The sequence below is a fragment of the Cervus elaphus genome, chromosome 31, assembly GCF_910594005.1.
Source record: "Cervus elaphus chromosome 31, mCerEla1.1, whole genome shotgun sequence".
NCBI classification, from domain to species: domain Eukaryota; kingdom Metazoa; phylum Chordata; class Mammalia; order Artiodactyla; family Cervidae; genus Cervus; species Cervus elaphus.
In genome coordinates, this window is record NC_057845.1 from 5,227,370 (window position 1) to 5,240,318 (window position 12,949).

The following is a 12,949-nucleotide window of genomic DNA, read 5'->3' on the forward strand; positions in this document are numbered from 1 at the left end:
CCTAATTTAAAGGGTCCACTTTTTTCACTTAGAACAACATTGAAGAGCAAATAAACGCAATGATAAGCAAGCTCTGAATGTTAGAGCTTTAACAGTTCTTCCTCCTTGATTTCTGGACAAGGAGGTCCCATTTTCACCTTGCACTGGGGCCTGCTGATGATGTAGCTGGTAGACTGAAATGACAGTGATTTAGCCCTAGAATTGGATGGGGACGAGGTACATAGAAACAACAGAGAAGGGATCCCTCCCAGGTTCTGAAACATCCTCTTGGGAAATTCAGCATCGAAAATAGGGTCTGTGATTCCGTTCTGAGTGCCCAAGGGGTGTCCCAGTAGAGTGTCTGGAGTCAGAAGCTCCAGAGAGGGACCTGGGAGGAGGGAAGCCAGGATGCGATCTGCAAACAGGTAGTGGCTGAATGAAACCCCAGGGGACAGGGGACGGCTAGTGTGAGAACTGTGGGCGAGGGCCCCGGGAGAGGGGCACTTGAGGAGATGGGAGGGCAGGGAAGACCCTTTAGGGGAGACAGAGAGGGAAGGAGGGCAGGAGGGAAGGAGGAAGAGGCCCAGAGTGGCTGCCAAGGAGATGCAAGAAGTAACACAACAGTCAGAGGTGGGTATCATGGGGCTGAGGAAAGCGGCTGCTGCCAGCTCTGGAAACCTTGAGGAAACGGTCCGACCTCTCTGAGCCTCAGATGGGCACCTATAAAATGAAGGTAACAGTAAAATGACACTTATTGCAGGGGACCGTTGTCAAGATTAACTGAGCTATTATGTGTGTGGGACTCAGAACTCTCTTGTATTCACTTCCCGTGGCTTCTGAAACAAGGTGCCACAGACTGGGGCTGAGAAGAACAGAAATGCATTGCTTCGCAGTTCTGGAGGCCGGAAGTCCAAAGCCAAGGGGTGGATGGGGCCCCACTCCTCCTGAGAGCTCCAGGGAAGGCTGTGTCCCAGGCCGCTCCCCCAGCTCTGGTTCTTTCCTGACACGTGGTGGCGTAACTGACCCTCACGTGGCCTTCTCGCCCTGTGTGTATGTGTCCAAACCTCCCGTCTATAAGAACACTTGGCAAATATCGGCTCTTCACATCAGATGGCCAAAGTATTGGAACTTCAGCCTCAGCAACAGTCCTCCCAATGAATGTTCAGGGTTGATTTCCTTTAGGATTGACTGGTTTGATCTCCTTGCAGTCCATGGGACTCTCGAGAGTCTTCCCCAGCACCACAGTTCAAAAACAACAGTTCTTCAGTGCTCAGCCATCTTTATGGGCCAACTCTCACATCCATACAGAGGGGAAAGGAAACTTATAATCCTAACTAATGGGTTAGGCATCAATGTATAACAACCTCATCTTGATTACTTCCGTAAAGACTCTATCTCCAAATAAGGGCACAGGTACCATGTAAAGACTCCAGTATCTTTTCAGGGGGGACATCCAGAGTCAGTTGAGGATAAACATTCATCTCTATTGTCATTACCTTCATTAGTTGCTGTTTGGTTCAAAGGTATGAGGAAGTGACCCAGGGACAACGTGAGTTTGGGGAACACAAAATTGTTGTGGCCACCATCTCCATGACAACATGACGTTTCCCCAACAGCCCAGGTGAAGGTAAACATATGAAGTAAGGAGAGAGAACAAAGAAAAGGGAATGACGCATTCTGATAACGAGCCAAAGACAAGCATGAGCAGAAATCGCAACAGCAGCTCAAGAGGGAAGCTGCTTGCTGCCCAGCGAGACTTGGTATACCAAATGGCCAGAAATAAATACCATCCCTTCCCTAAGTCAGTCAATAATACATGGTTCCATACATGCACACAGAAGGAAAACCAAGTTTTGATCATTTATTAAATAACAGGCTTCGTCTGTGGAGTCACAAGGTCTTCTGAGCCAGAAGCAAAATGGATGCCTTCCACCAACTGAAGTTCTAGCGTTCTTTGAAGTGGTAAGAACCACAACTGATACAGAGATAAGCAGTCAATAATAAACACGTTGAGTTGCCAAAAGTGTCAAACTGGTCAACATCTTAACCGGAATTATGTCTAGGGTTAAACTGGAAGCCATCAACCTCAAAGGAGAAAACAGATGGATCTGTGAGGTGCATCAGAGCTTAGAGACAGAGAGTTGCTCTGTTTTAGATGGAGGATTGACAAGGAATATGTTAGTCCTCACCAAAGCACAGGTGAGTGGAGGCTCTCTTCCTCGCCTCCCCCCCAATCTGAAGTTCCTTCCAGAACAAATGCTCTCCTGTCACTTCATCCCAACAGGAGCAACACTGGCAGTGCCTTTCCTGGACTAGCTCCCTTGGCCAAAGCTCCAGGTTCTAGAATCTTTTTTTCTTTTCCCTCTGTACAGATGTGAGAGTTTGATCATAAAGAAGGCTGAGCGCTGAAGAGCTTTTGAACTGTGACACTAGAGAAGGCCCTCTAGAGTCCCTCAGACTGCAAGGAGATCAAACCAGTCGCTCCTAAGGAAATCAACCCCAAATATCCTTTGGAAGGACTGTGGCTGAAGCTGAAGTTCTAATATTTTGGCCACCTGATGCTCAGAGCCCATTCATTTGAAAAGACCCTGATCCTGGGAAAGATTGAAGGCAGAAGGAGAAGGGGACGACAGAGGATGAGACGGTTGGATGGCATCACCGACTCAATGGCCATGAGCTTGGGCAAACTCCGGGAGAAAGTGTAGGACAGAGGAGCCTGGCATGTTACTGTCCATGGGGTAACAAAGAGTCTGACATGACTGAGCGACGGCACGACTTCTACTTTAAGACTTGCTTCTCCTGAGTTCAAGGCCCAAAGAACTTTGCTAGACATATTGCTACCTACAGTGATTCAATCTGTGTGTGAATGGCTGATGATGGCACCTTTCACCTAAAAGTCATCTTCACCAAACATCAAAGTCACTTCAGAGTAACAGGGTAGCCAATATCCCATTCCTCCCCATGCAATGCACTGAAAAGAACACAGTTTCATTGCTGTGACATCCTGCACAAACATAAGGATAAAACCACACACACACACACAAAAATCAGACAAATCCAGTCTAAGGGATGCTCTATAAAATGCCAGTCTAAGGGATACTCTATAAAATGACCATCTCATAATCTTCAAGAATGCCAGTGTCATGAAATATACAGCCTGGGGAGCAGTTCTAGGTTGCAAAGAGGCTAAAGAGACATGATAACTGAAAATAACACATGATCTGGGATCTTCTTGAGCTCCCAAGTACATTTTGGGAACAAACGGTGAAATCTGAATGAGGTCTGTAGATCAGAAAGCAATAGAGTAGCAAGTTCTTATTTTGATCCTGATTTTGGTCATTGTTCTTGGTTATGTAAGACAGTGTCCTTGTTTTTAAGGAACACATGGGAGTACATGGGAATAAAGGACATCTTATCTGCAACTTAGGAAAGAATAAGGGGAATCTGATAAAATGGAAACATTCAGGGAATCTGGATGAAGGCTGTAAAGGAAGTCTTTGTACTAGTATTACAAACTTTCTGTGTCTGGAAAAATAATAAATGCTGAATTAATATATGGTAGATTTAAGAGTGTGCAATGCTTTCCAGCAAGTCTCAACAGTGACTAAAGGGCAGAACCACCTCGGGAGATTTAAAAATATCAATGCCCAGGTCCCAGCCCAGAAATTCCAATTCAATTAGCCTGGGAAGGAGCTCCAGACATCAGTATATTTGAAAGAACCCCCAAGGTGATTCTAGCGGGAGGCCCAGGGGAATAATAAAGAGCCAGTTCAGCCCATGGTACTGTCAGATGAGGGGAGAGCTTTGAGCTGGGGTCTTTCTGAACCCCTCACACCTGCTCCTTTTGAGAGCTGATCCTGAGATCCAGCACAGTGACCCCAAACAGGAGCAGAGTCCTCCTGGGTCCAGTCTTGGTCCTGCATCTAATAAGCTGGGAGACCTCCTGGAGAATTCCAGCCTGGGTTCTCGGTTCTCTCTGCTGTGGGCTGAGGTTAACAGAGAGCAGCTTCCAGGAGAAATGAGGTTCCAGGAGGAGGATACATCCTTGAACTCTGATGCCCCAAAGCAGTGGGTATGCTGAGGACAGCCTGACATCCTCATGGCAGAAAGAAATGAAGGCGATTAGGGCTGATCAACTTCTGGTACTGCTGGGAGGTTCTGCCAGGGACTCCCGGCAGCCCTCTCCCTTCCCAAGGACCGAAGTCTAGGATGGTTCTCAGGGAAAGGGGTTGGAGGAAGCAGGAAGACACCTATTATCCACGGGGAAAGCGGGCCAGCTGGGGAGGCCAAGTTCCCAGGGGGGACTGGGGTGGCTGCCACTGGCCCCTTTGAGACACAGCCTGACGGGGCTCTGTAAGAGGAAGGTGTCCTCACCAGGAACTACGGTGGCGTGCTGATCCCGGACCTCAAAGCTGCCCTGCGCTGGACTTCTAAAACTTCCATGCCCTGCTCAACCTTCTAATGCTGCGCTGCTCAGAATGGTGCCCCCAGGTCACACGTGGCTACTGAGCCCTTGAGATGAGGCCAGTCAGAGTTGAGATGAGCTGTAAGTGTAAAATACACCCCAGGTTGTCAAGTCCTCATAAGCAAAAGAGAACAAACTATCTCATTAACAATAAATTTTTAAAAGCTTGAAATAAAAATGTTAGCTTTGAAGTCTCATAAAAATATTTTTTAATAAAAAAACAATAAAAACTACTGATTAAGGTGGAAAGGATCATACTTTGGGAACATTTGGTTAAATAAAATTTTCTATGAAAAGTCATTTCACCTCTTTTACTTTTTCTAGTGTGGCTACCTGAATATTCACTGAAAGGACTGATGATGAAGCTGAAACTCCAATACTTTGGCCACCTGATGCGAGGAGTCAGCTCACTGGAAAAGACTGATGCTGGGGAAAGATTGAAGGCAGGAGGAGAAGGGGATGACAGATGATGAGATGGTTGGATGGCATCACCAACTGGATGGACATGAGTTTGAGCGAACTCCAGGAGATAGTAAAGGACAGGGAAGCCTGGCATGCTGCAGTCCATGGGGTCACAAAGAGTCGGACACGACTTCCCACCTGAACAGCAACAACAACAACAAAAGAATATTAATCCATGGATTACATCATATTTCTATTGGATAGCTCTGTTTCTAAGGTCTGCACATTGTCCTTTCATAATTTCAATTCCCTGGTGATAATTAAATTAAAATCCATTCGAGAAAGGGTTTTAAATTAAAATCCAAAGGAGGAAGGAAGGCCCAGTGGAGTCGGCCCTGGGCCCCAAATGCCCTGCAGTGAGAAAAGCTTAGCTGTTTCCCCTGGTTCTCAGGCTTCAGTGATTCCAGCAAATTAACTCTTCACCACAGCCCAAGAAAATGCAAATATGGACAGGTAACCTGTATGTCCAGCATACCTCACAGTGTGCTGGAATAATAATGATAATGATGTAAATTTACAACCGAGTACTTAGGCCTGCAATTTTAACCCAATTTGTGAGGCTGAATCACAAACATTTGCTCTTCTTAAGACTCTCAGTATATCAGACTGCTTATATGCCGCCTAATAATTTACCTGTGCCACAGAAAGAAAATACATGTCAGTAATGAAGATGAATGGTGCAAAGTTTCAAGAAAGACACTAAAGTGAGTAGCAAGTCACATTCCAGAAGGTTCCATGGAAGACTGTAGGTTGGGTTTAGTTCACAGGTCACTGTCTGACTGCATTCTGAGGATGAAAGGCCCCTCACTTGTGTGAGTGTGTGTCTGTAAGTGTGAATGCATGTGCGTTCAGTTACACACAGGAGCAAATAACTAAGACACTCCCTTTGGCCAGACTTCCTTGCAGTAACAACCTGGGGCCATGAAGAATCATCGTAGGTTTATCTTTGTTTGGTTTCCAAAGCTCGTCCAGGGACCAGTCTTCTCTGGTCTGACTCTCATCTTGGACCACATACGCAACACGGATGGTGCAATCCGTCTTGTGTATGAGGTCTACACGTTAAATTTCCCATCATGGAAAAAATACAAACTTTGAATTCAGTGACTGTCCAGGTGTTTAAGGGAGCTTTCCAGAAACCAGGAAGAAGGAAATAGAGGCTGTTTTGTCAAGGACCAGCGGTGCTGTGTGCAGAGCCCAAAAGACTGGTTTGGGTGAAAAGTCACTCCCATAAGGTGGACTGGTGTTTGCAACATCATAAAAAATTTTCCCAGCCCAGAAGCTTACAATGTTCTCACAGTTCAGCTGAATCCAAGGGTTGAATACCATGCTTTGGTTCTTTTTTCAAAAAGCACAGTATATAATGTTTATTAATATTAACACAGAGAGATAGAGGATAAATGTGTACTCTATATTAAAATGTCAATGGGGTGAGAAAAAAATCACTGTCCAATGTTTAATATCCTGGGAAAGAAACAACTAGGAAAGCACATCATTGCAAAAAAGCTTTTTTCTACTTATTTTTAAAATAATTTTATTCATTTATTTATTTTTGGCTGTGCTGGGTCTTCACTGCTGTTGCGGTGGTTGGGCTTCTTATGTCGGTGGCTTCTCTGGCTGCAGAACACAGTCTCCAGGGTACTTGGGCTTCAGTAGTTTCGGCACATCAGTTCAGTAGTTGCGGCGCATAGATTCAGTAGTTGCGGCTCCCAGGTTCTAGAGCACAGGCTCAACAGCCGGGGCACACAGGCCCTGTTGCATGTGGGATCGTCCAAGACCAGGCATCGAAACCCTGTCACCTGCACTGGCAGGCAGATTCTCCACCACCAGCTCACCAGGGAAGCCCCTTCTCTGCTTGTTTTTACAGCATCTATACCCACAACTGGTGATGAGCACGGTACCCAGAAGTACATCCGAAGTGCGAGGAGCATTTGGGAAAATCAGTAATGTCTCTATGTCTACATTTTCAAAAGTATACTGATAAAACAGGGACTCAACAGACATACACAACAAACCTGTGGTCACCACAGGGGGAAGGGGAAGAGACGGGTAAACTGGAAGTCTGGGGTTAACAGGTACACACTACTACCTATAAAAGAGATAAACAGCAAGGACCTACTACAGGAAACTATACTCAGGTAGATATACTAAATTATTTGTTCTAGTTCTGTGAAAAATACCGTTGGTAACTTAATAGGGATTGCATTGAATCTATAGATTGCTTTGGGTAGAATACCCCTTTTGACAATATTGATTCTTCCAATCCATGAACACGGTATGTTTCTCCATCTGTTTGTGTCCTCTTTGATTTCTTTCATCAGTGTTTTATAGTTTTCTATGTATAGGTCTTTTGTTTCTTTAGGTAGATATACTAAATTATTTGTTTTAGGGGAACTATACTCAGGATCTTGTAAGAACCTATAATGATCTGAAAAAGAATATATATATATATATATATGTACCTGAAATGTTGTAAATCAGCTATATTTCAATTAAAAAGAAAAAATAATAATTTTTAAAAAGTGGATTAAAAAAAAGAGAAGATAATGTAAGAAGACGCTCTGTAAATATGTCTATATATACACACATAGGGCCTCCCTGGTGGCTCAGTGGTAAATAATCCACCTGCCAATGCAGGAGCCACAGAAGACTCAGGTTCGATCCCTGGATCAAGAAGATCCCCTGGTGGAGGGCGGGGCAACCCACTCCAGTATTCTTGCCTGGAGAATCCCATGGTCAGAGGAGCCTGGCGGGCTACAGTCCATGGGATCGCAAAGAGTTGGGCACGACTGAAGCGTGCACACACAGAGAGAAAAGTAACAAATACAGTCAAATATATTTTTACTTTTATTCTAAGAAGTCATGTGCATTTTAGAGACATACTGTACTTTGCTTTGGAACATGATGTCTTTTCATTAAAACGATGTCAAGGGAAGAGGCTTTGATTTCTTAATATGAATGGACTCAGAGAACTCAAGTTCTCTGACACCAAAATGTGCCGAAATGAGAAAAAGCAGCGAAGCCCTCCTGTTGGACAGCATTCTTACATCACCCACTTTAAAATTAAATCTGAAACAGAGTTCTGACAGGCCTGCTATTTTCCTCAGTGCCAAGACGCACACAATAGACCTTTTTTTTGGACAAAGCTCTTAAAATGCTTGGAGATTCAGATGTACTGAGTCACAAAACTGTACAAATACTGCACACCCATTCCCGCCGGTGCCCCTGCCCGCTCTTTTGGAAACAATACTATATTTTCTCTGCGTTTGGCAGAAGGAAAGAAATATTTTAATTAGAGCTGAAACCTGTTTGAAAGAAGGGTGACAGGAACGCAAGCTCTGACATGGGTAGCTGTCCTCCGGGCCGGTGGCCCCTGGGCAGAGGTGAGTAGTTATCATTTCAGAGGAATCCGCTTGATTCTCCTACCAGTGTGGGCTCGATAAGTCCCACAACCACTGAAACGGCAACTGTGGCCTGATAAGGTGATGACATTCAGCACAGAAGAGTGGACGGGGTTGCACTGAAGCAGCACTAGATGATTCACCCATGGAATTAACACTCTCAGATCCATCTTTGAATGGAAGTCTTTATATAACATGCAGTACAGAGAAGGTGTTCTCATGGCAAGAATACTGGGGTGGTTTGCCATTCCCTCCTCCACCAATTCAATGGATGTGAACGTGGGCAAACTCCAAGAGATGGTGAAGGACAGACAGGACTGGCGTGCTGCAGTCCATGCAGTCACAAACAGTTGGACACGGCGTGGCGACTGAACAACAGGTAGAAGAGGACATGCCCTTCCATAGAAATATCGGCGGATCTATGTGCTGTCTGTCTGTGGGTGCAAAGGCTGTGGGAGGGGGTGGTCAGAGAAGGTGCAAGAGGAACAGAAGCAGGAACAGAGAAGGAGGAAAGTAGGGGAAGGCAGTGGGAGGAACCAAACCTGCACATGGTTTTCAAGACTTGCTGTCTTCCTTTTATTTTTTATTTTTTTAATTTTTTTGTTGTTGTCATATAATTATTTATTTATTTTTATTAGTTGGAGGCTAATTACTTCACAACATTTCAGTGGGTTTTGTCATACATTGATATGAATCAGCCATAGAGTTACACGTATTCCCCATCCTGATCCCCCCTCCCACCTCCCTCTCCACCCAATTCCTCTGGGTCTTCCCAGTGCACCAGGCCCGAGCACTTGTCTCATGCATCCCACCTGGGCTGGTGATCTGTTTCACCATAGATAATATACATGTTGTTCTTTCGAAATATCCCACCCTCACCTTCTCCCACAGAGTTCAAAAGTCTGTTCTGTACTTCTGTGTCTCTTTTTCTGTTTTGCATATAGGGTTATCATTACCATCTTTCTAAATTCCATATATATGTGTTAGTATGCTGTCATGTTCTTTATCTTTCTGGCTTACTTCACTCTGTATAATGGGCTCCAGTTTCATCCATCTCATTAGAACTGATTCAAATGAATTCTTTTTAACGGCTGAGTAATATTCCATGGTGTATATGTACCACAGCTTCCTTATCCATTCATCTGCTGATGGGCATCTAGGTTGCTGCTTTCTTCCTTTTAAAAATTCAAATCAAATTGCTCCCCCGCCCACCCCATGCCCACAACTGCCTTGCTGATGTTGTGAAATAACTGAGACGTGTGTTGCAAAGACATCCTTGCACTATGAGAGAGCAACTGACTTCCAGTCTCAACACCTCTCCATCTAGAGGGACATTTCAGGTTGACGTTAATGATGGTGAGTATTTGAGCATGAAATGAGGAGGACAGAAGGGCCAGTTGTTGTTCGGTCACTGAGTCGTGTTCAGCTCTTTGCGATCCCGTGGACTGCAACACGCCAGGCTTCCCTGTCCTCCAGTCTCCCTGTTTGTTCAAACTCATTTCCATTGAGTGGATGATGCCACCCAACCACCTCATCCTCTGCCGCCCCCTTCTCTTCCTGCCTCCAATCCTTCCCAGCATCAGGGTCTCTTCCGATGAGGTGACTGTTTGTATCAGGTGGCCAAAGTACTGCAGCTTCAGCATCAGTCCTTCCAGGGAATATTCAGGGTTGATTTCCTTTAGGATGGACTGGTTTGATCTCCTTGCAGTCCAAGGGACTCTCAGGCGTCTTCTCCAGCACCACAATTTGAAAGCATCAATTTTTCAGCACAGGCGAGTTCTGTAAGGAAGATGAGGGTGGAAGGAACATGAATATAAGTCCCCTAGGTGAGAGTGTGAGGACACACAACTGTGCCTGGATTGCCATGTCCTTGGCTTCGAGGAACTGAGAGTTTCAGGTGGTTGTGTGAGGCAAGCTGGCCGTGAGAAGAGCATCCCGGAGCTGTCTCTAGGTTTTCCAGACTCAACTTCAGTGTTTAAAAATATGTCACACCTTCTTGAGATTCCAAACATGAAGAAAATAAAATCATGGCATGTCGGCTGGTCTGGCCCAGTATTCCTCAAGCCCAGCGTGAGAACCGAGGACCAGGTCATTGCCTGCTGAGGGGGCCGCCCTGTGCACTGTGGGAGGTTTATCAGCATCGCTGGCTTCTACTTACTAGGTACCAGTAGGACCCCTAGTTGTAACAAATCCAATTGCCTCCAGACATTGTCAAATATTCCCCAGGGAAGAAATTTGTTCTGGGTTGAGAATCGTTGGTTTATTTTATTGCTTATTGAAACCCAGTTGATGTACAAGGTTGTGTTAGTCTCAGATGTGCAGTACAGTGATTCAGTATTTTGCAGATACAATCCATCACAGGTTATTACAAGATAATGGGTATATTTCCCAGTGAGTGTGAGCATGTGTGCATGTTCAGCTGTGTCTGGCTGCTGGTGGCTCCATGGACTGCAGCCCACCAGGCTCCTCTGTCCATAGGATTTTCCAGGCAAGAATACTGGAGTGGGTTGCCATTTCCTTCTCCAGGGAATCTTCCCAACCTAGGGATCGAAGTTTCATCGTCTGCATTGGCAGGTGGATTCTTTACCACTGAGCCACCTGGGGGAGCCCATGATTCCCACTATTACAGAGTAAATGCTTGCTGCTTATCTATTTCATATATAGTAGTTTGTATCTGTTAATCCATGTCCCTAGTTTACCCCTCTCACCTCCCCTCTGAACTCTGGTAACCACTAACTTGTTTTCTGTGTCTATGAGTCTGTTTCTGTCCTGTATATATATTCAGTTGTATTATTTTTTCAATTCCACATGTAAGTAATACATAGCATTTGTCTTTGTCTTCTTTTGTTAAGCATAATATTAAGAATCACTGGTTTAGACTCAATGTTAGAACAAGCAAAATTTGCATTGAGTGAAGATAGTTATCTACCCTAAGGACCACGTGGCATCTTTAGTGAAGACTGACAAGCCCTAACAACCCGCCTTGATCGTCCAGAGAGAAACACAAGCCCAAGACAAAAGCAGGCCTTTTTCCTCAAAGTGCTAGTTTATGGCTTTAGGGACCCATAACACTATTTACACACAACCCTGGGGGAAAAAAATCCTGGGGCCCTTTGCTTTTTTAAAAAAAAAAAAAGTAAATCAGGAGAAAGAGTCCTTGACACTTAAAGTGAGCTTTAAAGAGGTGAAAACACAGAAGACCACAGGCTCTGTTCTGCAGAATTCACAGCCTGCAGGACTGACCCCACACAGCAGGTCCTGCAGCATCGGGGCCTTGGAGACCCCTTTCCATCCTGAGGCTGTGGATTGGACAGCCTCAGAATGTCTTTACATCCAGTCTGACTTACCCACAAAGCATTTGGTATGGTTAGCCTCACAAAACAGAGGAAGGTTTTTAAAAACAACTGTCCCTATTTTCACCATCATATGAACAAAAAAGGCATGTGAGCCTGAACTTGGGTCAGTGTACATTTTTTTTTTTTAATAGAAAGGAGACTATAATCTCATGCACTCCCTTAAGGATATCCCTCAAAAGCTGTACAAATTGGCCTTCTAGATAAGATCCTGCGTTCTCATGCCCACCTGTCCCCCAGTGAGCAAACAGAGACCAGAAAGTGCTCCCTGACCCGGTCCCTCTCGTTCCAGAGTACAGCACTATGATTGATTTATGATTTCTAAGCCTGAGAACTCTGGAAGCCGCCAAACATGAAAAGAGTGAAAAACCTTCTAAGTCAAGAGAAAAAAGGGAAGGTCTTGGTAGCAGAGCGCCCTTCTCAGACTCTGAAACACTACTCTGAAAGCTGTCACGAGTATGCATCGCTTGGGCCCTTGCAGACAAAAAGGGTTATTTTATCCAGATTATTCCCCCACATTGCAGGGGAAAAGGGACTCATTTGTAATCATCAAAGGAATGCTGACAGACTTGAAACGGGATTATGTTCTATTATCCTCATCCGAATTAAAGATTTGTTTTGGAGATCTTTCTTAGGTTTCTTCCTCCATGCTCTTCCAACTCCAAACGAGGTGATTTGTATTCGTGGGACATCGGAGGCAGACATGAAATCAGACGGTTTGCAAACATACATTTCAGATTCAGTGGCCTGAGTTTTGAATTTTAATGTTGCCTGGTTCTCTGTGTGTGTGGAAGACTAGGCCCTCAGGTTAAGAGTAACCCCAAGCATCACTTCACTTCATTCCTTAACTAGTTAATGCAGGAGACAGCCAACATCAGGAGCCTGAGGGAACAAGGGATACAGATGTCCAGAAATGCACGTGTGGCAGTGGAAAATCAAGCCATGGGCAGTGTTGTCTGGTAGGTCTACGGATATGCTTGTTGTTGTTATTCAGTTGCTAAGTCATGTCCAACTCTCTGACCCCATAGGATGGATACATTACTAATCCTTCAATTCTAAGCTCTGTGGTTTGGGTACCATTTGAAGAATGTAACTTGCCAAATCTATTTTTCATCCCTCAAACTGCTTTGTGATGAGTGCCCATGAAACCACTGAGAAAGGCGCCTCCCCAAGACAGACTGACTCTTTAGAGCAGGCCTATATGATATCATAGCATCTGAGACCCGAAAGACTTGAGAACATTTTCTGTTCTTTCAGACAGAACTTCCACTATATAATCACAATGGAACTGA

The 12,949-nt window shown here is 44.8% G+C and overlaps 1 protein-coding gene across 10 annotated transcripts in view; it reads right to left on the reverse strand.

Annotated features, from left to right (window-relative positions):
* The window catches only part of EVA1C (eva-1 homolog C), a 112,985-nt gene that overhangs the window by 89,980 nt on the left and 10,056 nt on the right, over positions 1-12,949 (reverse strand). The window lies entirely within an intron of this gene.